Here is a 24,286-nt window from a genome sequence, read left to right on the forward strand (position 1 = left end):
CTTTCTTTGTATCTCAAATCGACCATAATCAGCAACATCCAGGTAAAGAGCATGTGCATGTGCATGTGTGTCTCCGTGTGTATGCGCACGCGTGTGTCTGCGCGTGTGTGTCTGTGTGTGTCTCTGTGTACCTGCGCGCGTGTGTGTCTCTGTGCATCTGTGTGTCTGCACGCACGTGTCTCCGTGTGTTTGCGCATGTGAGAGAGAGAGAGAGACCCAAAGAGAGGCTCTGTGTGTGTGCGTGCATCAGAAAGAAAGACCATGCATGTGAGTGTGTCCATTGGACTGCAAAGTTTGTGTCAATGATTCCATCCTGTAATTTCATTATGTGGCTGTCTATAAATCATGTGTTTCTTCCCCTGCCCCAGTAAAGGGTCTCAAACATACTCAGTCCCTTACTCTCAATCACACACTCTCTCGTGTGTGCAGACGCTCTCACATACAGTCTTGTACATACACACACTCACATTTATTCACAGGGACAAAAAGAAAGAGAGAGACACACACAGAAAGACACAGAGATGGAGAGAGAGAGAATGATTACACTTGTAAGTGTACCAGCAATTCGACAATTTATACAGTGAGGTTGGGAGAGACACAGATTTTCACAGGTTTTGAGGGAGACAGAGAGAGAGGATGACACAGATAGGTGCAATGACAGAGAGAATCACAAATAGACACAGTGACAGGGCAGAGAGAATAACTGATAGACGCATGGAGAGAGGGAGAGAGAGAGAGAAAGAAAGACAGAAAGAGAAAGAGAGAGAGGGGAGAGAACCATCGACAGACACAGACTCAGAAAGAGCGAGAGAAACAGATAGAGACAGGGTCAGAGAGATAGATAGATAGGCACCATGGCTCAGTGGCTAGCACTGCTGCCTCACAGCACCAGGGACCCAAGTTGTCTCCCATCCTTGAGTGACTGTGTGAAGTTTGCACATGGTCTCCAAGTCTGTGTGACTTTCCTCCGGGTGCTCAGTTTTCCTTCCACGGTCCAAAGGTGTACAGGCTAAGTGGATTGACCATGCTAACTTGTTCAGCAATGTGTATAACAAGTGGGTTATGGGGTTGTGGTGGGAGGCTCTGAAGGATAGTATAGCCTTATTGGGCCGAATGGCCTGTTTCCACACTGTAGGGAATCCATGAATGAAAGAAACAGATATTCACAGGGACATAGAGAGATTGCTGATATATATAGGGACACAAACAGAACCACAGATAGACACATGGAGCAGAGAGAGATTATCACACTTATGAACTGATCACAGAGACATCGCAGCTACATTCAGCAACATGGAGTGAGATTCACAGAAACAGAGACAGACAAACAGATTCACAAAGAAATGGCATGAGACAGATAGAGAAAGAGACAAAGCTAAGATGAAAACGATGACACTGTTATCACAAGGAGAAATGGAGAATGAGACAGACACTCTCTCCCCTTTACTATGAGTACAGTGGCACAGAGTTGTACATCATCTAAAGGTCCCTGCAGGGATCACTCAGGATTATTCAGCAAAAATGATCTTCCACAACAGCACCCACTATTCCAGGATTGACTGCTTTCATCCTTTTGGGAACATCCCCATCCCCATTCTCTGCTCCCAGACACAGTGCACACTGACTCCGAACGATATTCCCATTGCAATGCTGTCAGTGGGTCTGAATCCATGAAGTGCCACCCTCACAACACTGTGGGTGAGCTACATCTCATGGACTGTGAAGCATTCACACCCTGACTGATTGTCACTCATATCCCATGAAGGAAGTAGAAGAACATTGGAAGCTGGAGAAGGACAATAGACAATAGACAATTGACAACAGGTGCTGGAGTAGGCCATTCGGCCCTTCAAGCCAGCACCACCATTCATTATGATCATGGCTGAGCATCCACAATCAGTATCCTGTTCCTGCCTTCTCCCCATAACCTTTGATTCCACTATCTTTAAGAGCTCTGTGCATCTCTTTCTTGAAAGTATCCAGAGAGTTGGCCTCCACTGCCTTCTGGGGCAGACCATTCCATATATCCACCACTCTCTGGGTGAAGAAGTTTCTCCTCAACTCTGTTCTAAATGGCCGACCCCTTATTTAGACACAAAGACAAGGAGACACAGATGCCGAAACCTTACCAATGACTCACTGCTACGCCATCTGAGTGCATCTCCCCCACAGTCTCACTGTGCCCAGTTCCCACTTTTCAGGAATGCTGGGGAATAGTCAGAATAGCAAGTGCAGCCTCATTCCAGTGAAAGAGCTCATTTACTGCAATCCTGGATAATCGTAGGGGAACTCTCAGCACCCAGTCTCCAGCAGATCCTTCAACACAATCACAACATTATAATCACAGGGACAGAGACAGTCACAGAAACACACAGGTACATAAGAGGCAAACCATGAAATCCGAAAGGACAGAGAAATAGGCCTCATCGTATTATCAATGCCACTAACACACAAACTCAGCCCAAGTCCAGGGGCACCCAGGTTCAAATCCAGCTACGACTGAGGGTGGAATTTAAGTTCAATAAAGAATTCAGAGCTGAGAATGCAACAATGATGTTGAACCCATTGTCACTGTTTGGGAAAAAGAAAACACTTGATTCAGTAATGCTCGTTGTCTGGTTTGGCCTGTCATGGAGTCCAGGCCCACAGCTCTCTGCACAGTCAGTGATGGGCAAGAAATGCAGGCCTGGCCAGAAATGTTTCCATCCCAGATGTGATTAAAATAAATAAACACCGGGGCAGAGAGAATCAGAGACACGGTAGTGAGAGAGACAAGAGAAATATATACATGGGGATAGAAAGAGAGAAACACAGTACAGGCCATGTCAGAAACTGAGGATCACAAATGCACACAAGGACAGAGAGAGACACAGCTCTACTTAGGAAGAGAGAGAGAGAGCTAGAGATGGACATGCACACATAGAAAGGCACACAGAGATCAACACAGGGATGAGAGAGACCTAGAGGTAGACACAGGCAGAGAGAAAGAGACACAAATAGATCAACACAGGGATGACAGAGATAGTCATAGATAGACACCATGACACACAGCGAGAGAGAGAGAGAGGGAGAGAGAGGGAGAGAGAGACTGGCACAGTGAGAGAGACTCACATTTAGACACGGGGGAGACAGAGTGTGACAGATAGACACGGGGCTGAGAAATTATTACGGATATGAAATGAGACACAGCTACATTCTGGGCCACAGAGAGAGATTTACAGGAATACACAGGGACAGAGAGTTACGGAGAGATTCACAAAGAACACGGAGTGACAGAGAGAGAGAGCACAAGAAACAAATAGGGGCTCACAAACGTAAGATGAAGACAATGACAGCTCTACTCAGGGGAAGATGGAGAATAAGAGAGAGAGTATGTAAAACCTTAATTACTCTAGCCCTTTACCATCAGTTCAGACGGACAGACCTATGCATCATTTGCAACAGCCTCTGCAAGTATCATTCAGGGTTATTCAGCACCTCCTTCCAAAAATGACCTCCCCAAACAGCAACCACTATCCCCAAATGGACAACAGCAATCCATGCCTGGAACATCCCCATGTCCAATCTCTGCTTCCAGGCACAGAGCGCAATGAACTCAAATGATATCCCCATTCTGACCCTGTCACTGGGCTCGAATCCCATCTTCACAACACTGTGTGTGAGCTACACCGCATGGATTGCAGAGGGATCACTCACCGACCGATAGACACTCATATCCTATGAAGAAACTGGAAGAAGGAGAGAAATAGAAGCATGCAGGAACAAAGGGAGGCTCAAAGATACACCCAGAGACAGAGCAGGGAAATTAGCACAGATTTGGTCTGAAGTTGCTCTGTGGGATCTGAGGGATACTCGATGGGCCAGCTGTAATTCCCCTTCACTACCTGCCCTCACAAAGGTGATGGTGATTGGTTTCGCTGACCCAAAGCAATCCATCTGGTTTAGGGAAGGCCAGAGTGTGATTTAGGAGGGAGTTCCTGGGTGAGACACAGTGCCAGGGAAGGAGCAACCATCTTGATCACAGCCAGGACATTGTGCCTCTTGCAGGGACACATGCAGGTGGGTGGCAGATGAACTCCAAGTGCTTCTGTCACCCTGGTCATTCTCAGTGGTGAGGGGTCATATAGTTGCTGTGAACGAGTGTTGGAATGTTGCTTCCATTGTTGTTGCTGTGGGACACATGCCTGACCCTCTGCATTGAAGGAGAGAGAGAGAGGATGAATATACTTGTAAATGTCACATCAGTTAGAGAGTTTATGTAGTGAAGGAGGGAGAGATAGTTGTAGATGTTTGGGGGGGGGGGTGTGGTGAGAGAGAGAGATAGGGACAGAAAGAGAGAAACACACACACACACACACACACACACACACACACACACACACATACGCAAAACGATTGAGTGAGAGACAGAGAGATATTGATAGACACAGTGACAGAGAGAGATCATCACACATGAACTGAGACAGAGACAGATTCACAGCTGCATTCAGGGATATGGAGAGAAATGTACAGGAACACACAGGGACAGAGAGAGACCAAAAAGATTCACAGAGAACACAGAGGGACAGAGAAAGAGAGCACAAGGTAGAAAGCAAGAGTCACAAATGTAAGATGAAGAGAATGACAGATTTACACAGGGACAAATGGAGAATGAGAGCAATACCCTTCACCATCAATTCAGAGGGACAGAGCTGTGCTTCATTTCCAAGGACCTACAGAGATCACTTTGGATTATTCAGCATCCCCTTCCAGAAATGGTCCTCCAAAACAGCACCCACTATTCCTGAGTGGACAAGAGCAGTCCATGCCTGGAACATGACCATCTCCAATCTCTGCTCCCAGACACAGTGCACACTGGCCCGAATAATATTCCCATTCTGACACTGTCACTTGTCTGAGTCCAGGAAGTGCCACCCTCTAAATGCTGTGGGTGAGCTACACTGCATGGGCTGCAAAGGGTTCAATCACTGGCTTATGGCCACTCACATCCCATGAAGGAACTGGAAGAATATTAGACACTGGAAGAGGGGGAGAGAGACATAGAGAGGGAGAGACAAATACACAAAGTCAAGGGGAGGTTCAAAGATACACACAGAGACGGAGAGCGCGAGCGAGGGAGCGAAGGACAGAATGGGTCTGAAGTTGCTCCATGGGATCTAAGAGACACTCGATGAGCCAGCTATCATTTCCCTTTCCCACCTGCCCTCGAGAAGGTGATGACACTCTGCTTTGCTGAGCCAGTGCAGTCCATCTATTTGAGGGAATGCCACAGTGTGATTTAGGAGGTAGTTCCTGGAAGGGTCACAGTGCCAGGAAAGGAGCGATCCATCTTGCTCACAGGTAGCATGTTGTGCCTCTTGCGGGGCACATTTAGTTGTGAGGTGGGTCCGATCTCTGCGCTCCTGTTGCCCTGGTCATTCTCGGGGTGTGTAGGGCGGGCAGGGCAGGGTCACATTGTTGCTGGGAATGAGTTTTGTAGAGTGGCTTCCATTGTTGTTGCTGTGGGACACATGTCTGACCCTCTGCTCTGAAGGAAGAGAGAGAGAAAGAGAGGATGATTACACTTGTAAATGTCACATCAATGAGGCCGTTTATGTAGTGACGGAGGGAGAGACACACACAGATAGTCACAGGGTGAGAGGAAGACTCAGACCCAGGGATAGAGATAGAGATACACACATAGCAAATGGGAGAAACACAGAGAGAGAGAGAGGCAGATAGTCAGACAGACAGACACATGCAGAATCACAAGTAGACAAAGAGAGACAGAGACACACATAGGCACAGGGACAGAGACAGACAGTCACAGATTAACATCAGGACCAACACAGACACAGGGCCGGGAGTGTGGGGGGAGATATCGTCACATGGAGACAGGCAAAGAGTGACAGATAAACACAGGTACAGAAACAGAGAGAGATAGAGTCTCAGATGGACACAACAATCAAGATAGAGACAGATACACATAGAGACAGAGAGAGAAAGAGACAGACACTGTCTGTGTGGAGTTGGCATGTTCTCCCTGTGGCTGCGTGGGTTTCCTCCGGGTGCTCTTGTTTCCTCCCATGTGCTGGCTGGGTGGATGGGACAAGATAAGTTGCCCATAGTGTTCAGGGATGTGTAGATTAGGTGGGTTGCAGGGAGATGTGTCTGGGTGAGGTGCTCTGAGGGTCGGAGTGGCGTTCTTGGGCCGAAGGCCCTGTTTCCATACTGTAGGAATACTCTGAATTCTATGAAAACAGTGCTGAGTGATCTCTGATGGGAATATTGGAAACAATGCACGGCTCTGTCCCTCTGAACAGATGGTGGAGGGGTGGAGTTATAAAGGTGTTACACACAGTGTTAGTCTTATTCTCCATTTCTCCCTGTCTAAGGCTGTCATTGTGTTCATCCTACATTTGTGACACTGTCTCTATCTCTTGTTCTTGCGCTGTCCTTCTGTATTCTCTGTGCACCCGCCCGTGCTCTCTGTCGCCGTGTGTTCCTGTGTATGCGTCTCCATAATCCCTAAATGCAGTTGTGAATCTTTCTCGATCTCACTTTACATATGTGATGATCTCTCTCTCTGTCCTTGTCTATCTGTGACTCTGTGACAGAGAAAGAGAGAGATGCAGATCGTCACAGGGACAGACAGACAAAGAGAGACAGATAGACACAGTGACAGAGACAGAGTCACAGATAGACAAGAATAGAGAGAGATCATCACACATTTCAAGTGAGATCGAGAAAGATTCACAATTGCATTTCGGGATTATGGAGAGGCATGTGACTGAACATTACTTTCTGCAGATTAAAATATTCTGTGAATCAGTAATCTCACAGAATTACAGTCAAAGGAGATTGTGAACTTGGCAGATTCATATTGAAACAACCGCCTGAATAAAAACAGCTCATGACAAAGGCACTGAATCCTCACTGACAAGCAACACAGGTATTATCAGCTTTACAGGTAGAGATCAGAATTGTACAGAAAATCTTACCAGAACATGCTGATGACGATGTGTGCTAGAAATTTTTCTCAGTGAAATAACTTCGTGATCTGCCACTTATTTGCTCAGAAATGATTCTGTGCATCATCTATGAAAAGCAGGTGTATAGTTTACTGGCCACCTGATTGACAGACAAAGGAAAGCTGATCGGGTAAATTACACTGTTAGTGACAGTCCATCGCACACAACAACAAGAGTTTCTTACACTGAGAACAGAACGGATTCTAGTTAAACAGACGTACATACCAAAATGAAAATCTGCTGCTTTGACAAGCATGCTGCCTGTTTGAACAACATAAACATGTTGCCAATGTAGTGAGACATTTGAACTGCCCAATACAACTGTCATGTCTTTCTCAATTCAATAATCACTGTTTCTATGTATTTTTCAAGCTATTATGAGTTGTGTATGTATAATTAGCTCCTGGGACAATCTAGATATTCTGTTGAATAAACACATTTACAACCTGGATATTGCTTAGTCTAATTTTCTAAGTAAAATATAACCTTTTTCAGTCAATCACAGTAACTATCTTTTAAATGGTAGATTCATAATCACAATAAATTTCTAATTATTCTGAGCGAGGAACACCTTGCAAAGGAAATTATTTTTCATGTCCGCACTGACATTGTGTATTTAACAGTTTCCAGTGCCATCATCCAACTCTGTGTACAAGTATCCCTTAGGTCCATAAAGCTGAAACTAAAGCTCTTTTTCTGATATCCTTTCATTACTTTGTTGTTGAGTTACGCTTAATAGCATAAAATATTACAGGCATCAATTAAGATTGAATTGTCAATGCAAAAACTGGTACAAATAATCGCATATTATTCAGCTCATTAATTGTAGTTAGTTTCTAATGTTTTTTTTCACTGTATGATCACATTAATTTCACTGATGTAATTACATTACACTTTTTAGCTCTATACATATGTAAAATGAATGTCAAGTAATTCATAAGTGATACCAAAAACTGTTCACGTTTTGTTCTTTTTTAGTCCAACAATTACAGAATATGTTTTCCAAAAATAAGTAAATTCTGTCCCAAAGAACATTCTCCAATAATTTCCCAACTACTGACCTAAGGTTCACATTTCTGTAAATTTGCTGAAATGGGAAAATCCTGGATGGATTGATTAATGAGTGAATTTGATTGAATTTGGGTAAAGGGATATTTCAGCACATTAATTAATGTTTAATGTTTCAGGTCATGTTGCTCTTCCTCAGGACTGATTCCCATTTTTTGTTTCAGATCCAATGACTTCATTCCACAGGGACAAAGCTTCCAATTTGTACCAGGTTAACTCTGGCCTACTCTTTTCTTTAGAAAAGAGTTTGATGCTATTCAGTCTTTACTGGCAATTACAACCTGCATTGTGTAAGATTTGTGAATGACCCTTTATTTTCCCAATCCTTGTGAGTGATGCCAGCAGCAGAAATATTTCCTAATCTGCAAGTGATTTTGGTTGGGAAATCTCTATTTACAAATTCACTCTTATCCTCAAATAGACTGTGTAAACCATAAAAGGTCTGAGCACAAACCCACAAAAACACGAAGGCAGCATGACAGCCTGAGCTGAATGAACCTGGTGATGTGTGAGCTGTCATGAGGAAAACATGACCATGAGCACAACTGGTTAGAATCACATCCCTACAGTGCAGAAAGAGGTCATTCGGCCCATCACTATACTGACCCTCTACTCCCATAACTCAGCATTTACCAGGGTTAACCCAACCACTTAACCTGCACACTAGGGGGCAACCTAGCATGGCTTGTCCACCTAACCTGCACATTTTTGGACTCTGAAAGGATCACAGCTTAGCTATAATGACGCAAATTTTTGAATGAAGAATAAAAAAAACTCAATGTTGAAACAATTTCACAGTTTTTGTTTTAAAAATAAAATCTAGGGAAAGCTGCGCCACAAAGATTTCAGATTTTCTCTGGAGGAAGAGAATTCAAAACTCGTGCCACTGACGCGGGGGCACAGTGAGGTCACAGAGGGCTGGCACCCATCAGAAATGTAAAAGGTATTGAGCAAGGTAGGGGTGAGAGAGGGGCAAAAAGGCAGTCTGTCACGGGGGAAGGCAGGAGAGATTAAATTGCAGAAATGTTATTAGTTTTTCATGGCCACAAAGATTGGAGTTAGGCCTCAAAAAAAAACAACAAAAGATGTGCCTGTGCTGGGTGTGTAGAAGACACAGAAACAAATTGAAACGAGAAATGCAAACAAATAGGGGCAGAGTTCACAGCCTGAAATTGCTCTTCTCAATGGTGAATCCAGAAAGCTGCAAACCTGTGTGTTTCAATCTCAACCAACACAAACATGATGGGCCAAATAATACTGGCCAGCCAGCGACACCCACATCTCACAAATAAATTTTTAAAAATGGTCTTGGTCTGTGCTGGAATGTTCTGATACTTTTGTTTTGAAATTTGGAGTTTGTTTGTGACGATGTTTATAACCTCTCAAATTGGGCTGAAGTTTAACATTCTAGGGAAATGTAAAATAAATCAGCTTTGTTTCAAACACATCACTGTAGCTTGTTGTATTTGTCCTGAGGGTTGAACAGCACCCGGAGCTCAGAAAGGACAATCTCAGGGTTGGGGGGGAGGTGGGTGGCGAGTGGGGGCATTCGAATGGCAGCGACAGAACTTCAGCCAGGACACATCCTTCAGGGTCTCACTGAGGGGGTCAGATGGCACTTTACTCTTTCACGTCTCTATTCACTGACAGCCAAGCCACGGTATGGGTTAATCCTGCTGTGTCTAAGAAATGTGTCCCAGCTACTGTCTTCCATGGCTCACAGCTCCCAGTCACGGAACAGAATTTCATTCCAACTGGGTTTAGAGTCAGAGGAAGAACAACGGTGAATGCTGGAAATGTGCTTCAAATCAGAGGTTAGCGTAAATCAATGACCTGTTCCTGACTGGAAGTGAATCTGCAGGTTTGTAATTCTGCTGCACTGGTAAAGATAAAACAGTATTTGGTAAATGTATAACATGGAGATCAAAAGTACATGAGCAATGGGAGCAGGGGTATGAGCAGCCTGTCACTGCCTCTGTTGTAACCACACAGAATGCGCCAGGGTGACGTGAGAGAAGGGCCTGGGTTAGAAATTATACTTCACCGACAGTGAGTATACAGGAAGGGTTCAAAAATGTTAATTTTCATTTTCAATAACCATGTGCAACATTTATTGGTCAGGAAGGGGTGTAACAGGAGTTTATGCTGGCTGCAGGAAGGCTTTTCTTTCTGAAGAAGACTTTTTGAGGAAAATTTCTGAATGGCAAATCAAGCCAATCATCGCTTCAAAATCTGAAAGGATTTCTCAATTTATCAGGGCCTGCGTATCAGCTGTGGAATGTGGAAAACGAAATAACTGAGAAAGCACTAGGACAGATGCAACATGAATGGGAGACAGTAAACTGATGATGAAAAGAGCTTTATGCAGTCACTGTGCCTGAATGACAGTGCTGCAGTCGGTGAACTCAGATGTGTTCTGTGTGTAGACAAGGTGTAAAGTGATTGCTCAACGTGGAGAAAGACAAGGACATGGTCACCTTGGAGAAACATTGGAATTGTGGGAAATGTGGGAAGGGACTTAATTACCCATCTCAATTGGAGATTCACTCATTCAGTCACACCAGGGAGAAGCTGTTCCACTGCCCCATGTTTGGGAAGGGATTTACATTACATTCAACGTTACATTCCCATCAAAGGCCTCACTCTTCCTCTGACTCTAAACCCAGTTCGAATGAAATTCTGTTCCGTGTCTGGGAGCTGTGAGCCATGGAAGACAGTAGCTGGGACACATTTCTTAGACACAGCAGGATTAACCCATACCGTGGCTTGGCTGTCAGTGAAGAGAGACGTGAAAGAGTAAGGTGCCATCTGACCCCCTCAGTGAGACCCTGAAGGATGTGTCCTGGCTGAAGTTCTGCCGCTGCCATTCGAATGCCCCCACTCGCCCTCCCTCAACCCTGAGTGATGCCATTACCCTGCTCTGTGAGTGGGAAAGGGATTAATTCTCTGTCTCAGCTGCTGGGGCACGAGCTGGTTCACATTGATGAGAGATAACAAGGCAAAGAGCTGGATGAACACAGCAGGCCAAGCAGCATCAGAGGAGCAGGAAGGTTAATGTTTCAGGCCTAGACCCTTCTTCAGAAATGGAAGAGGGGAAGGGGGATCTGAAATAAATAGTTAAAGAGGCCGGGATGGAGCCGGTGAATGTAGGTGGGGAGGTAGGGAGGAGATAGGTCAGTCCGGGGAGGACAGACAGGTCAAGGGGGCAGGATGAGGTTAGTAGGTAGGAAATGGAGGTGCGGCTTGAGGTGGGAGGAGGGGACAGGTGGGAGGAAGGACAGGTTAGAGAGCTGGGCTGGTTTTGGAATGCAGTAGGGGGAAGGGAGGTTTTGAAGCTTGTGAAATCCAAATTAATACCATTGGGTTGCTGGGTTCCCAAGCAGAATATGAAGTGCTGTTCCTGCAACCTTCAAGTGGCATCGTTCTGGCACTGCAGGAGGCCCAGGATGGACGTGTCATCTGAGGAACGGGAGGGGGAGTTGAAATGGTTCGCGACTGGGAGGTGCAGTTGTTTAGTGTGAACCGAGCATAGGTGTTCTGCAAAGTGGTCCCCAAGCCTCCGCTTGGTTTCCCCGATGCAGAGGAGGCCACAACGGGAACAGCGAATACAGTATACCACATTAGCAGATGTGCAGGTGAACATCTGACTGAGGTGGAAAGTCTTCTTTGGGCCTGGGATGGAGGTGATGGGGGAAGTGTAAGGACAGGGGTAGCACTTCCTGCTGTTGCAGGGAAAAGTGCTGGGTGTGGTGGGGCTGGAGGGTAGTGTGGAGTGGACAGGGGGGTCCTGGAGTGAGTGGTGCCTCCGGAAAGCAGATTAGGGTGAGGAGGGAAATATGTCTTCGGTGGTGGGGTTAGATTGCAGATGGCAGAAGTGTCGGAGGATAATGCGTTGGATTGGAGGTTGGTGGGGTGGTACATGAGGACGAGGGGGATTCTTTTTTGATTGCTATTGCCAGGAGGGGATGTGAGGAATGAGTTGTGGGAAATGAGGGCGACACGGTCGAGGGCATTCTCCACCCCTGAAGGATGGAAGTTGAGGTCTTTGAAAAACAAGGACATCTGAGATGTATGGGACTGGAATGCCTCATCCTGGGAGCAGAAGCATTGGAGCCGAAGGAATTGGGAATTAGGGATGGTGTTTTTGTGGGAGGGTGGGTGGGAGGAGGAATATTCTAGGTAGCTGTGGGAGTCAGTGGGCTTGAAATGGAAATCAGTTTCCAGGTGGTTGCCAGAGATGAAAACAAAGAGGTCCAGGAAGGAGAGAAAGGTGTCAGAGATGGTCCAGATGAGCTTAAGTTTGGGGTGTAAGGTGCTGGTGAAGTGGATGAACTGTTTGAGCTCCTCGTGGGAGCACAAGGCAGTGCCGTTACAGTCATCAATGTCGCGGAAGAAGAGATGGGGTTTAGGTCTCACATAGACGAGAGGCTGTTTAACTGCTCTGATTGTGAGAACAGCTTTAAAAGATAAGCTGGGTCAAACACCAGCTTGTTCACACTGAGGAACAGCTTCATGCTCTCACTGCTAAAGGTCATTTAGACACTCATGGATCCTCATTAAATATCATTAGATTCACACCGGGGAGAGGCCGCTTCCATGCTCCCTGCGTACGAAAGCATTCACTCGCCAATCTGACCTAAATTCCTATCAGCCTGTTCATATGGATAACAGCCATTTTGAATGTTCTGAATATATTCTGAATGTAAAAGCAGAGGACACTGCTGAGACACCAGTGAAGACACATCGGGGAAGAGAGTGTTCATTTGCTTCATGAGTGGGAAGCAACTCACTCAGTCATGTCACTTATAGACATATCAGTGAGTTCACAAGCGACCTTAGGGGATGGATTGTGTTGTTGCTGCTGTTAATTACAACAGAGTTCATGCTGAAAGTTGTGTTTTATTTCTGTTGATGTTGTTAATCCCAAATCTGGACTGGAACTTACGTACTCTATTGAATCAAAATGTATGAATGTAATTTGAAACAGTGTATCCTCAGTTTCTGGAAGATACGATGAGAATAAGTGATGTCCTGTTGATGACTGCTGCATGTTTAGGGCCCTTCTCTTTTCTAACTCGGGATTCTTTCTGTTCCCAAACTTCGGTTACTCCTATGGACAAGAGAGTGTCTCCCTTCATCTTGGTATCCAGCAAAGGTCCTGTGATCACTTAAAAACAAAACCCAATCTTTCTGTCACTTTCAGCATCAAGATCTAATATGTGTCCCTCAGCAAACATTATGTAAAGCTGTTGGGAAAATATGGTGCGACTTCAAAAATGAAATTCTCAATGTCAAAGACTGAAAAGTCAAATTTTCCACCCAAGATTTTAACAGAGACAAAGAGCTTGGTGGTAAGTAGTGAGACTCCTGTTTGCATGCACTTACACCTCATTATTATCTATTCCCACCTGATTTATTTGCAATTTGATATTCTCCCGTGTGGCAGTGAGAAACTTGGTGCTGATGATTTCCAGCATGGAAGTCTGACCAGGTAATCAGTCACTCTTGCCTGCTTCTGCATCCTCCATCTCGGCAGCGTTCCCCAACATTTCAGGGTTCATGCTCCATGTGCAGTGATTTCCTGCATCTTCCTTCTTCTGAGGTTGACATTGGAAATGCACGAGCCTCCCATCATCTCCTGGCACATCCCTGGTTCACTTAGAGAACAGTTCACCACTTCAATATGGAGCATACAGAAAGAACTGGGTGGGAATGTGTGGAAGCTCAGAACTGATAGGGTCGACAGTATCACAAGAAACAAAATGGAATGAAGGTTTGGGAGAATCATCTTGATTAAAGGGCTGAGATATGGCTCAAACTGCAATTGAGGAAAGAGTTTCTACCAAACTTGGAGTGGGCAGAGTAAGTGGCTGTTCGTGTCTGAGGACACAGGCTCAGTGAGTAATGTGAGAGCCTTCTGGGGTCAAACTACACTAATCAGACACTCAGAGACTGGGTTAAAGAAATCTGTAATCATGTGTCCTGTATGTGAAACCCATGCAGCGATCAACAGTGTGTGATTCCATTCCTGGCCACAAACAACCTTAGCCATGTCATTGATCATCCCATGTTGATCACTGTCATCTCTGTGAAGCAGAAGTAATCTGAGGTCACCTTAGAATTGTCAAATGCAGGGATCAGAGATTTTTGTGAATGGAATCAAAGGTTGTTTGGAGTATACAGGAGCAGACATGATCTGATTGAATGGCAGAGCAGGCTCAAGGGGCTGAATGGCCTACTTTTCCCAGTATGTATATTTGCAGGTTGGCAGGAATGACTTTGTCACCTGGTACCCAGAAGCAGCAGTACAAACACTATCAGCTTAAGCAACTGACCAGGGCTCCTGAGACAGCACATTCCAAAATGATAACTTGATCACCCAGAAAGTCAAGGGCACCAGATACTTGGGAAATAATGGTGTCTACAACTTCCCCTCCAAGCCACACACTGTCCTGACTTGGAAATGCATCATGTTCTTTGACTGTTTTAGGCCAAATTTGCAAGCCTCATTGTTCAATCATCTGTTTCTAACTGGAGAGTAACTAACATGTTTGATGAAGTGCAGGATGTCCTCTTCAATTAAATGTGAGGTGCATAATTAATTTTATTACCTTACTTCAGTCAAAATAAGTTTAACTGTTCAGAAGATAGAAGCAGAGAAGATAGAAGGATCAGGAGGGCATTTGGCCCGTTGAGCTTGCTCCACCATTCATCACATCATGGCTGATCATTCAAATCAATAGCCTAAACTTGCTTTCTCCCCATAACCTTTGATCTCATTTCCCCCAAGTGCTATATCTAGCTGCCTCTTAAATACATTCATTGTTTTAGCATCAGTTACTTCCCGTGGCAATGAATTCCGCAGACTCACCACTCTTTGGGTGCAGAAATGTCTCCTCATCTCCATCCTAAATCGTCTACCCCGAATCCTCATGCTGTGACCCCTGATTGAACACACCTACCATCAGGAACACCCTCCCTGCAATTATCCTGTCTCGTCCTGTTAGAATTTTATAAGTCTCCATGAAATTGCCCCTCAAACAAACTAAGCTTCAGCGAAAACAATCCTAACCCAGTCAATATCTCCTCATATGTCAGTCCTCCCATCACTTGAATTGGCCTGGTAAACCTTCATTTCACTCCCTTGAGAGCAAGAGCACCCGTCCTCAGAAAAGGAGACCAAAACTGCACTGAACATTCTAGCTGTAGCCTCACCAATGCCTGTATAACTGTGACAACACATCCCTGCTCTTGATCAAGTTCGATTGAAATTCATTACCCAAGCCATCTTATTGGTATCTGAAGATATTTGCTTATTTCCCCTATTAGCCCCAATACCTCAAGCAGTGGCCAGGCTATCAAATGCAGTTTTATTGAAATATTCATAGAAAAAGATACAAAAATCTACAAGAGAAGCTTTCTAGTTATTAGTCTTACCTAAACTTTCCTTTCACTGGAATCTCCATCAGCAAAAAGAGTGAACTTAATCCCTTTCGACCCCTCCACCATTCAATGCAAAGAGGACTGATGCTTATTCCAAATTGCTCGAAGACTTTAACAAAAATCTAACACTGCAGTTTTAAAATGTATAGTTGGTCCTTAGTATCCATAAACTGTTGGAGAAAGTTTTACGTTTTAATGCTCCATATTGCTGTCACACTGATATTTCTGTCTTCGGCTCAATGCACTCTTCCAATGATGCTAAATGTCAGCTCCAAGAAAGCAGCACACCTTTCAATTCAGCACTTTACAGTTTTTTGGATTCACCATCGAGACTAACAATCAGTGTGTGAATGCTGCCCCCTATTCTGTTCTCTTTGTTTGTTTCAACTTGTTTCTTTGTCAGCTGTATACCTGTCCCAGCCACATATTTTGTTTCTTTGTTTCCTTCACAGCCCCAATTCCATTCCCCATGGCCTTGAGAGGCGAATTAATGTTGTGTTCCCTGCTCGTCTAGTGGTTAGGATTTGGTGCTCTCACAGCCTTTCCCAGGCTCAGTCCTCATTCAGAGAATTGTTGTTCTTGTACAAACTGATAAACCCCAGGAATTGTTCACAGTGACAACAGCATAAACAGTGTAACTCTATCTGAATCACTGCGGGTTTTACTTCAGAGATGAAATCAACACACTACACCGGGAACAAATCACATATTTGTCCACTCCTGAGTATTTAGCTGCTCCTAAATACTGGCCACAGGACTACATAAGCCCTGCTCCTTATTGAAACAATAAGACTAATAGACTAATAACTAGAAAGCTTCTCTTAGGAGCTTGACAGCTTCTTGTCAAAGTTGTTTCCCCTTCTGGGACAATCTTAGAACAGAAAATAGAATTTCAGAACTAGGTTCACACACTTAAGACAGAGCTGAGGAGGAATTTCTTCTCTCTGAGAGTTATGAATCTGTGGAATTCTTGACTGCAGAGAGCTGTCGAGACTGGCACATTAAGTCAGATTTCTAATCAGTAAGGGACTCTAGTGGGGAAAGTCAGGAGAGTGGTGTTGAGAATTACCAGATCATCCATAATCTATTTGAGTAAACCATGACTCAAAGCCTGAAAATACATTTCACTGGAGTGGCTGACCGTGAGTAAAATAACAGAAAGTTCCAGCACAGATAGAAGGGCATACTGAAGCAACTACCTGAGAACAAATGTGTTTCTTTTTTGCCGGTGAAATTCACCTAATCTCAAAGTGGGGGCCACTGAAGAGCAGCAGTGATGGTGATGTCCCTGTTAACACCACAACTCTGCAGCATGTGAGCACTAGCAGGTCAATGGTGTAATGAGTAACACATCTGACTGCAGATCTTAGGTTTGTAGGTTCAACACCTACCTGACTTGTGTGCAGTTTGCAGGTTTCCCATCAGGAAATGCCACTGAGAACATCAGAGTCCTGAAGTTGGGTGTTGGGAATTGCAAGTTGCACATGAGCAGCTTATGAGTTGATTTCACCTTCCCTTTCTCTGAGGCTGCTGGGACGTTGACTCTGGCATTCTTGATGATATTTACTTATCTGAGACATTGAAAGGATTCTTGTTTCTGCATATCAGGAATTCAAATCTCACCTTCGCTTGAGCATAGTGAGAAAACTGATATGAGAACTAACTCTGTTCTCGTATTTGTAATATACAGGAGAGCTTGTTAAGGACAGAACTTGGTTGTATTTTCTGTTAATTACATTCAACAGACTGCAAAGTCAGGCATATTGTCTGATGAAGGGTCTCGGCCCGAAATGTCAGCTTTTGTGCTCCTGAGATGCTGCTTGCCTGCTGTGTTCATCCAGCTCCACACTTTGCTATCAGGCATATTGTGTGCTCTGATTAGACGGTGGTGACCCAGGGAATCCTGGGGATTGAGAGTCAGTGCGCTACCACCCAAATGGGGAGGTGATGGCCTAGTGGTATTATCGCTGGACTGTTAACCCAGTGACTCTGAGAATGTTCTGGGGCCTGGGTTTGATTCCCACTGTGGCCCATGGTGGAATTTGAATTCAATAAATATCTGAAATTAAAAAGCGAATGATGACAGTGAATCCATAGCCAACTGTCAGGAAAACCCATCTGGTTCACTACTGTCCTTTTAGGAAGGAAACTGCCATCCTTCCTGGTCTGGCCTACATATGACTCCAAACCCACAGCAATGTGGTTGACTCTGAACTGTTTCGGAATGGACAATAAATGCTGCCTAGTCAGTGACACCCTCATCCTGTGGAAATACATTTCTAAGTGTCTTTTAAACAGTGTAACTGTGCTGACATCCACTACTTCCTCAGAAAGTTCATTCCATATGTTAGAAAACGTGTTTTTTTAAAATTTGTCTCCTCTCACCTTAAAAATATGCCCGCTTGTCTTGAAACCCCCATCCTTGGAAAATGGCACCTACCATTAATCCTGATTTTATAAAGCCAATAAGGTCACCCCTCAACATCCAATGCGCCAGAGAAAGCAGTCCCAGCGTATCCAGTCTTCCTCTGTAACTGACATTCCATGCTAGCAACATCCTGGTAAATCTCTTCTGAACCCTCCCTAGTTTAATAACACTCTTTCTTCCTGTTCTTTAGTATCATTCTTTGTTCACTCAAATTTGTACAATCTTCTGACCTACCACTGACCTTTGTAAATGGGTGCAGTGTTTCTTTAAATTTGGAAGTATTCTTAACTTCATTATTTAGTCACTTTCTGACTGGGATACATTGTTGCTAAGATTTGGTAAATGTCTTCTTGAAGGTCTGCCAGTATACTGCTACAGTCAAACCCAGTTTCTCCATAGTGTCACAGTTACCTGTATTTAGATTTCAAATGCTGTTCTTAGAAATGTAAGAAAATCCCCAAACCTGCCTTATGTATTTTCATGCCTCTAACCATGGACCAAATAAGATGAGAATACCTATGAGCTGTGACTATCACCTGGAACAAACTGTCCAGGTAACTTTCTCCCTGATATTTTGCAGCGTTTGTATTATAACATCTAATTCAATGATTATGGGCTGAGGTTCCTCTAGCCACAGACACTTATTGAAGATATATCAGTCTGGGATCACACCAGTCTCCAGGAGTTCCCACATCCTGAAGTCACAACTCATCACCTTCCCTACCACCTGATTGGGCTTTAAAAACTAATTATTTTATTTAAAATAAGTAAAATTTACTGCATATACTTATGTTCTTCTTATTTATTATGGGTGTAATTAAACCAGGGGAGGAAATCCACCAAATAATTGTAGAATGGGATTAACTTGGTCACACAGCACCACAAACAAACAAGGAGACAGACAGTTCTGACATTTCAAGAGTGCAAAAGGACTTATTCAATTTTTCTTCCTTCACATGTACAAATTTTGAAACTTTAAAGCGTTCCTTCCATATTCAACACATTTAAACTGAAGAAAGGTTATTTTAAATAGGTTGAAAATGAACAGTAATTCAGTTAATTCTTCGACATTCTTCATAGTTCCCATAACCCCACTAAAAACATTATCTCATTGATTTCAGTCTGTTCCTGCACACAATGTGTGGAGAATTCAAAGTAGACAAGGGAGAGGGAAGGAAGAGACTGGAGTGGAGAAATGAAATTGTATAAATGCTCTAATATTTAGATTTCAGCCAACGAGGGCCAAGATTAACAGATTCACTACAAGAACAGGTTTAAAAAAGATCCAGCAGAGCACCAAGGTCCCACAAGCAAACACTGCTGCTGCTGCATGCAGACCTGAGAGTTCAACACAGCAAGGGAAATGAGCAGCAACACTCTCAGGGAACAAAGAGGGTGTTGGGTGAACAGGACCAGAATTCCCTCTCATTTTCATTCCGGTTGTGCAGGCCTCCAGGGATGGTGCACGCTCATGACTTCCAAAACTGGAAGTCAATGCCTCAGTCAGACCACTTAAGCTTGGAGTGACTGCACTCACACAGTTTAGTGGGAATGTCAACAGGAATTGCAGAACACAGATTTTGGGAGACCTCACATTTCCACACGGGTCTGGGGTGAACGTGAGAAGGTGATCAGGAATGCATTGCAATTATCAAGTTTAACATGGGCACAGACAAGGATTTCAGGATCAGATGAGCTGGGCTGAGGTGGAGATGGCTGACTTTATGGAAATTAGAAGATCTGGTGTGAGTGAAAGGATGGTTTTGTGATTGAAAATTCACCTTCAGGTCAAATCTGTGACTGAGACTATGAGCAGTGTAGTTCAGCCTTACTCTCAGGAAAGAGTTACAGGTTCAGATTTTGAGAATGGAATGTGTAGCAGTAACTGAAGACAATGGATTGTTCTTCCAAATGTTTCCCTGGAGGACATTTCAGCTTTTCCAGTATCAGGTATGGGATCATTGAATAACAATAGAGGAATGGACAGGGCTGGTGATGAGTTAGAACGGGTAGTTGTCAGTGACCATGTGAAAACTAACAAAATGCTTCTGGATGATGTTAAAAAGTAGCAGCGTGTAGGTGAGAAATAGGAGGGACCAAGAACAGCTCTTTGGTGAACACCAAGTTCAAGTCTTTGCAAATACCATGAAATCCAGGCTTTTCAAAAAAAAAATTGGGAAGATGAAATTTTAAGGGACAGTGAACTTTAACATTATTAGCAAATATATTTAGTGAGAATAGGTCAGTGGAACAAACATGGGCCTTGTGGGCAAGACAAGCTCTGACAGGAGAGAAACTGGAGAAAGCTGGGAATCCGGGGTCAAGCTAGAAGCACTCGACAAGCAGTTTGATCCAATGAGCTCGTGGAAGGGAGGGGAGCAGCAGAGGCAGCAATCAGATTGTCTCAAATGTACTGGGGTCTCAGCTCCTTGAACATCTTACCCGCGTCATGAGGAGAAAGAGGGAGAGCCTTCAAAAGGGACTCACTTGTGTTTGAGCTACGAAAAAGACTCAACACACTGGGTTTAACACTAAGCTAATTCATGTGTGTTTTTATTCTGAATATTTGCATTTAAAACTTCTGGAATTTATTAACACCAGTAGAAAAAAGACAAAATGAGAAAATGAACGTGTCTAGCATCTGATTAACAGGAAATCCAACTCCTGTAGTCACTAATGAACTCACTGGCGCCTCAGAAGGTGGAAGGTCTGAGTGAATCTTCTCATGCTCAGACCAAGTGAACAGCTTCCCTATTCTGTGAACACACTGATGCACAGTGAGACAGACGATTGCCTGAGGCCAGTCCTGCAATAAGAGCACCTGAATGGTCTTTCCTCTGTGAGTAAATACATTGGCCGAAAATCAGACCCATTTTCCAGAGCAATTTTCCCAGTCTGGGCAGAGGCAACTGATCAGATGGTCTTCATCTCAGTGACAATGGAGCTTTCATACTTCTTGTTAAAGGTGAGGATGGAGGGGAGTGGGACAGCAATTGAAAGGGAATCCCCTGTGTTAGAGACAATAAGAAGATGAAACACTGTGTTTTACACAAAACTGGTTTATTTGATACGTATCTACATTAACATATACCTGAACAGGTGGTTATTAATATCAGCAGAAACAGATCACAATGAACCTGGTTAATTCCTGAACGCGGTTAATAGTAAAGCCCAATCACTGCAGTTTCTTGTGAACTCTCTGGTCACTCAGCAGATATGACACCTGTGTGATTCCCTTCCCACAGCTGGGGCAGGTGAATGGTCACTGCACAGTGTGAATGTGCTGGTGCCTCAGCAGATGGGGTGACTGACTGACTTCCCTCCCACGGTCAGAGCAGGTAAAGGGCTTCTCCCTAATGTGAACATAATGGTTTTCAGTGAGCCGAGATGATCACTGAAATGCTGTCCCACAGTCAGAACACCCAAACAGTCTCTTTCAGTGTGAGCACATTGATGGAGCATTAGTTCCCCAGACCTTTCATAGCACTTCCTGCAGACTGGGCATTTAAAAGGTCACTCATCAGTGTGAACTTGCCGGTGTGTCACCAGGTTTGAAGAATTGATAAATCTCTTTCCACACTCTGTGGGGGTGAACAGCCTCTTGCCACACTCTGGTGTGTCAGCAGGGTGGATGATTTGAGTGAGTCTCTCTCCACACTCAGAACAGGTGAATGGCCTCTTCCTGGTGTAACTACACTGATGATTTTTCAGTATTGATGGATGAAAGAAGTCTTTACCACAATCCCCTCATCTCCATGGCTTCTAATCATTATGAGTGTGTTTACATTCTGATAAGCCAGCTGATTGATTGAAGCCTTACCCAAAAACAGAACCAGTTTCTCCCCACTGGGAACAGTGCTTTCTCCTTCCATGTCCAATATTCTGTTGTATTCAGGTTGTGATACGTTTGGTAACTCTCTCAGATCCTGAGTGACGGTTGGTTTCAGTTTGTTAACTGCAAAATCTCCTCTTCTGAAAACCGTGTTCAGCTGATTTGGACGAAACAAGGAGAGTGAGACAGAAACCAAAAAATCAAAATGGTAGGTTATAAAATGTGAACTGGATGAATCTTGTAATTTGCAGAGTAGAAGTTGATAGCAGAGCACTAAAAACAATTTCGGACTGTTAACAATTCTGTGAGAATATCAAGTTGGTAAAGCAAAAGCACACGGTCAGGGGATAGGCAGTGGTGGAAGTCTAATTTAGGCACAATTAGCAGATGTAACAGTAAAACACAAAACAGAGCTAAAATGCAGGGACAGAAGTTATACAATCGCAGAGAGAAGATCTAGGAGGGTAGAGATGAAATACAGCAATGGTGAACATGAATTCAGAGCCAGATTAAAGGAGTCACATCAGCCCTGGACCATGCAATCTCTCACAGATAACAGAACACAGCAGTACCAGCTCAAAATTTGCTGAATAGTCCATAATGCTCAGCTCTGAAACAATTTCACTGCTTCCTATATTACAGTCTCCTGCTGGAACTTGCGACTGGAAATATGTCAGAGCACTGTAAACAGAGGATCTAATTCAACACATTACCCTGTTATCCATGGGTTTTTACTTTTGACCAGTTTGCCGTGTGGGATTTTGTCAAATATCCTAACAAAATCTATGAAAACAATATCCACTTCACTACCCACACTGAGACTCCTTACCAATTTCTCAAAGAATTCAGTCAAATTGCTTAAGTATGACCTTCCCTCATCAAAGCAATGCTGACTATCCCGGACAAGTTCATGCATTTCTAATTGACATTTTCTCTGATCTCTCAGGATTGATTCTTACAGTTTGCCCACCACCAAAGTAAGATTGACTGGCCTATAGTTGTATGGCATTTCCTTTGTACTTGTTTTAAACAACAACAGCACATTTGCATTCCTCCAGCCCCTTGGCACCTCACCTGAGTCAAGTGAAGATTGAAAATTAATCCTCACAACATCTGCTATTTCCTTCAACACGCCAGGGAACTATCTATCTGGGCCTGGTGACTCATCCACTTTCAATGATTCCAGCTCCTCTAACACTACCTCTCTCTATTTTGTCTTGTATTTCCCACCACACCTTTTGGATTACTTTATCCACATCATTCCTTTCTTAGTGTGTGTAGCAGGGGGAGGTGGTGGTGTGGGGAGCAGGGCCCTGCAGTGGGTATGCCTAAACCAAACAGTGCCTCAGACTCTGTCTTGTTTTGCAAGAGGGAAATGAAGCAAAAGTGAGGGAACATCACCCACTTCCCGCTTTGGGAAATGCTTTAAAGTGTTGTCAACAAGTGACATCATCTCCAAATCTGACTTGAAACCAAGACAACAACTGGAGCTTCTTCTTGATTCATGGTCAGTGATAACTTTTGTCCCTCACTCAGCAACACAAGAAATTGCTGTTTGCCTGCAGCAAGAATAATGTTTCTTTGTTTTGGAGACCAAACTTGCTCATAGATTTCAATGCGGCCTCACAAAACCCAACACAGCTGCTGTAAGAGCACCTTGCTGCCATACTCAAACCTTTTTGAAATGAAGGAGAAAGTTCCATTTGCCTTCCTAACTGCTTGCTGCACCTACAAGCTTGTATTGAATGACTGGTGTACAAGCACACCCAGGTCCCTTTGTACATGAACATTTCCAAATCGACCACCACTTGAATTATACTCTGCCATTCTGAATTTGGTACCAAAGTGGATAACTTCACACTGATACTGCATCTGCTATGCATTTGCTACTCACTCAAATCATCTAAATTACTCTGAAGTCTCTTTATGTCCCGTTCACTCACAATCCCTCTTCTTTTGTGTCAACAAACCTAGAAATAGTACATTGGATTCGCACATACAAATCATTGATGTACACTTTGAACACATGAGGTCCAAGGGTCTTTGTGGCGTCCCAATTGTCAAAGCCTTAGACACTGAAAAAAGATCATTTATTTCTACTGTTTCCTGTCTGCCAACCAATTCACAATCTACACCAGTAAATTCCCAACAATCTTATGAACTTTGATTTTGCACACTAACCTCTTAAGCGGAACTTGATCAGCAGCTTTGAGAAAATCCAAATGACCCCATCCACCGGGTTCTATCAGTTACATTTTCAAAAAAAAACTTTTGTAGATTTGTCTAACATGATTTACCCATCCGAAATTGACAGGCTTCAGGTCCAGTCGAAACGCTGACTTGCCTGGTCCCCAGCATAATAGGCAGTCAAAGATTATAGACATGGCCCATGGCAGCTCGTTCTCCACAGCACCTGAGATGGGCAATAAATGCTGCTCCAGGCAGCACTGGCCACATCTCACCAACAAACATTTCATAACAAACAATCTAAGGCCCGCTGTTCAG

At 44.0% G+C, this 24,286-nt stretch overlaps 1 long non-coding RNA gene across 1 annotated transcript in view; it reads left to right on the forward strand.

The window, feature by feature from the left end:
• LOC132209177 (uncharacterized) overlaps positions 1 to 9,395 on the forward strand; it is a 31,179-nt gene extending 21,784 nt beyond the window's left edge. Inside the window, exon 3 of the long non-coding RNA XR_009445270.1 lies at positions 8,243 to 9,395. This is a non-coding gene — a long non-coding RNA (uncharacterized LOC132209177). The remainder of the gene's footprint in view (positions 1 to 8,242) is intronic.
• The last annotated feature ends 14,891 nt before the right edge of the window (positions 9,396 to 24,286 follow it).

The sequence above is a fragment of the Stegostoma tigrinum genome, unplaced genomic scaffold (assembly GCF_030684315.1).
Source record: "Stegostoma tigrinum isolate sSteTig4 unplaced genomic scaffold, sSteTig4.hap1 scaffold_70, whole genome shotgun sequence".
Taxonomy (NCBI): domain Eukaryota; kingdom Metazoa; phylum Chordata; class Chondrichthyes; order Orectolobiformes; family Stegostomatidae; genus Stegostoma; species Stegostoma tigrinum.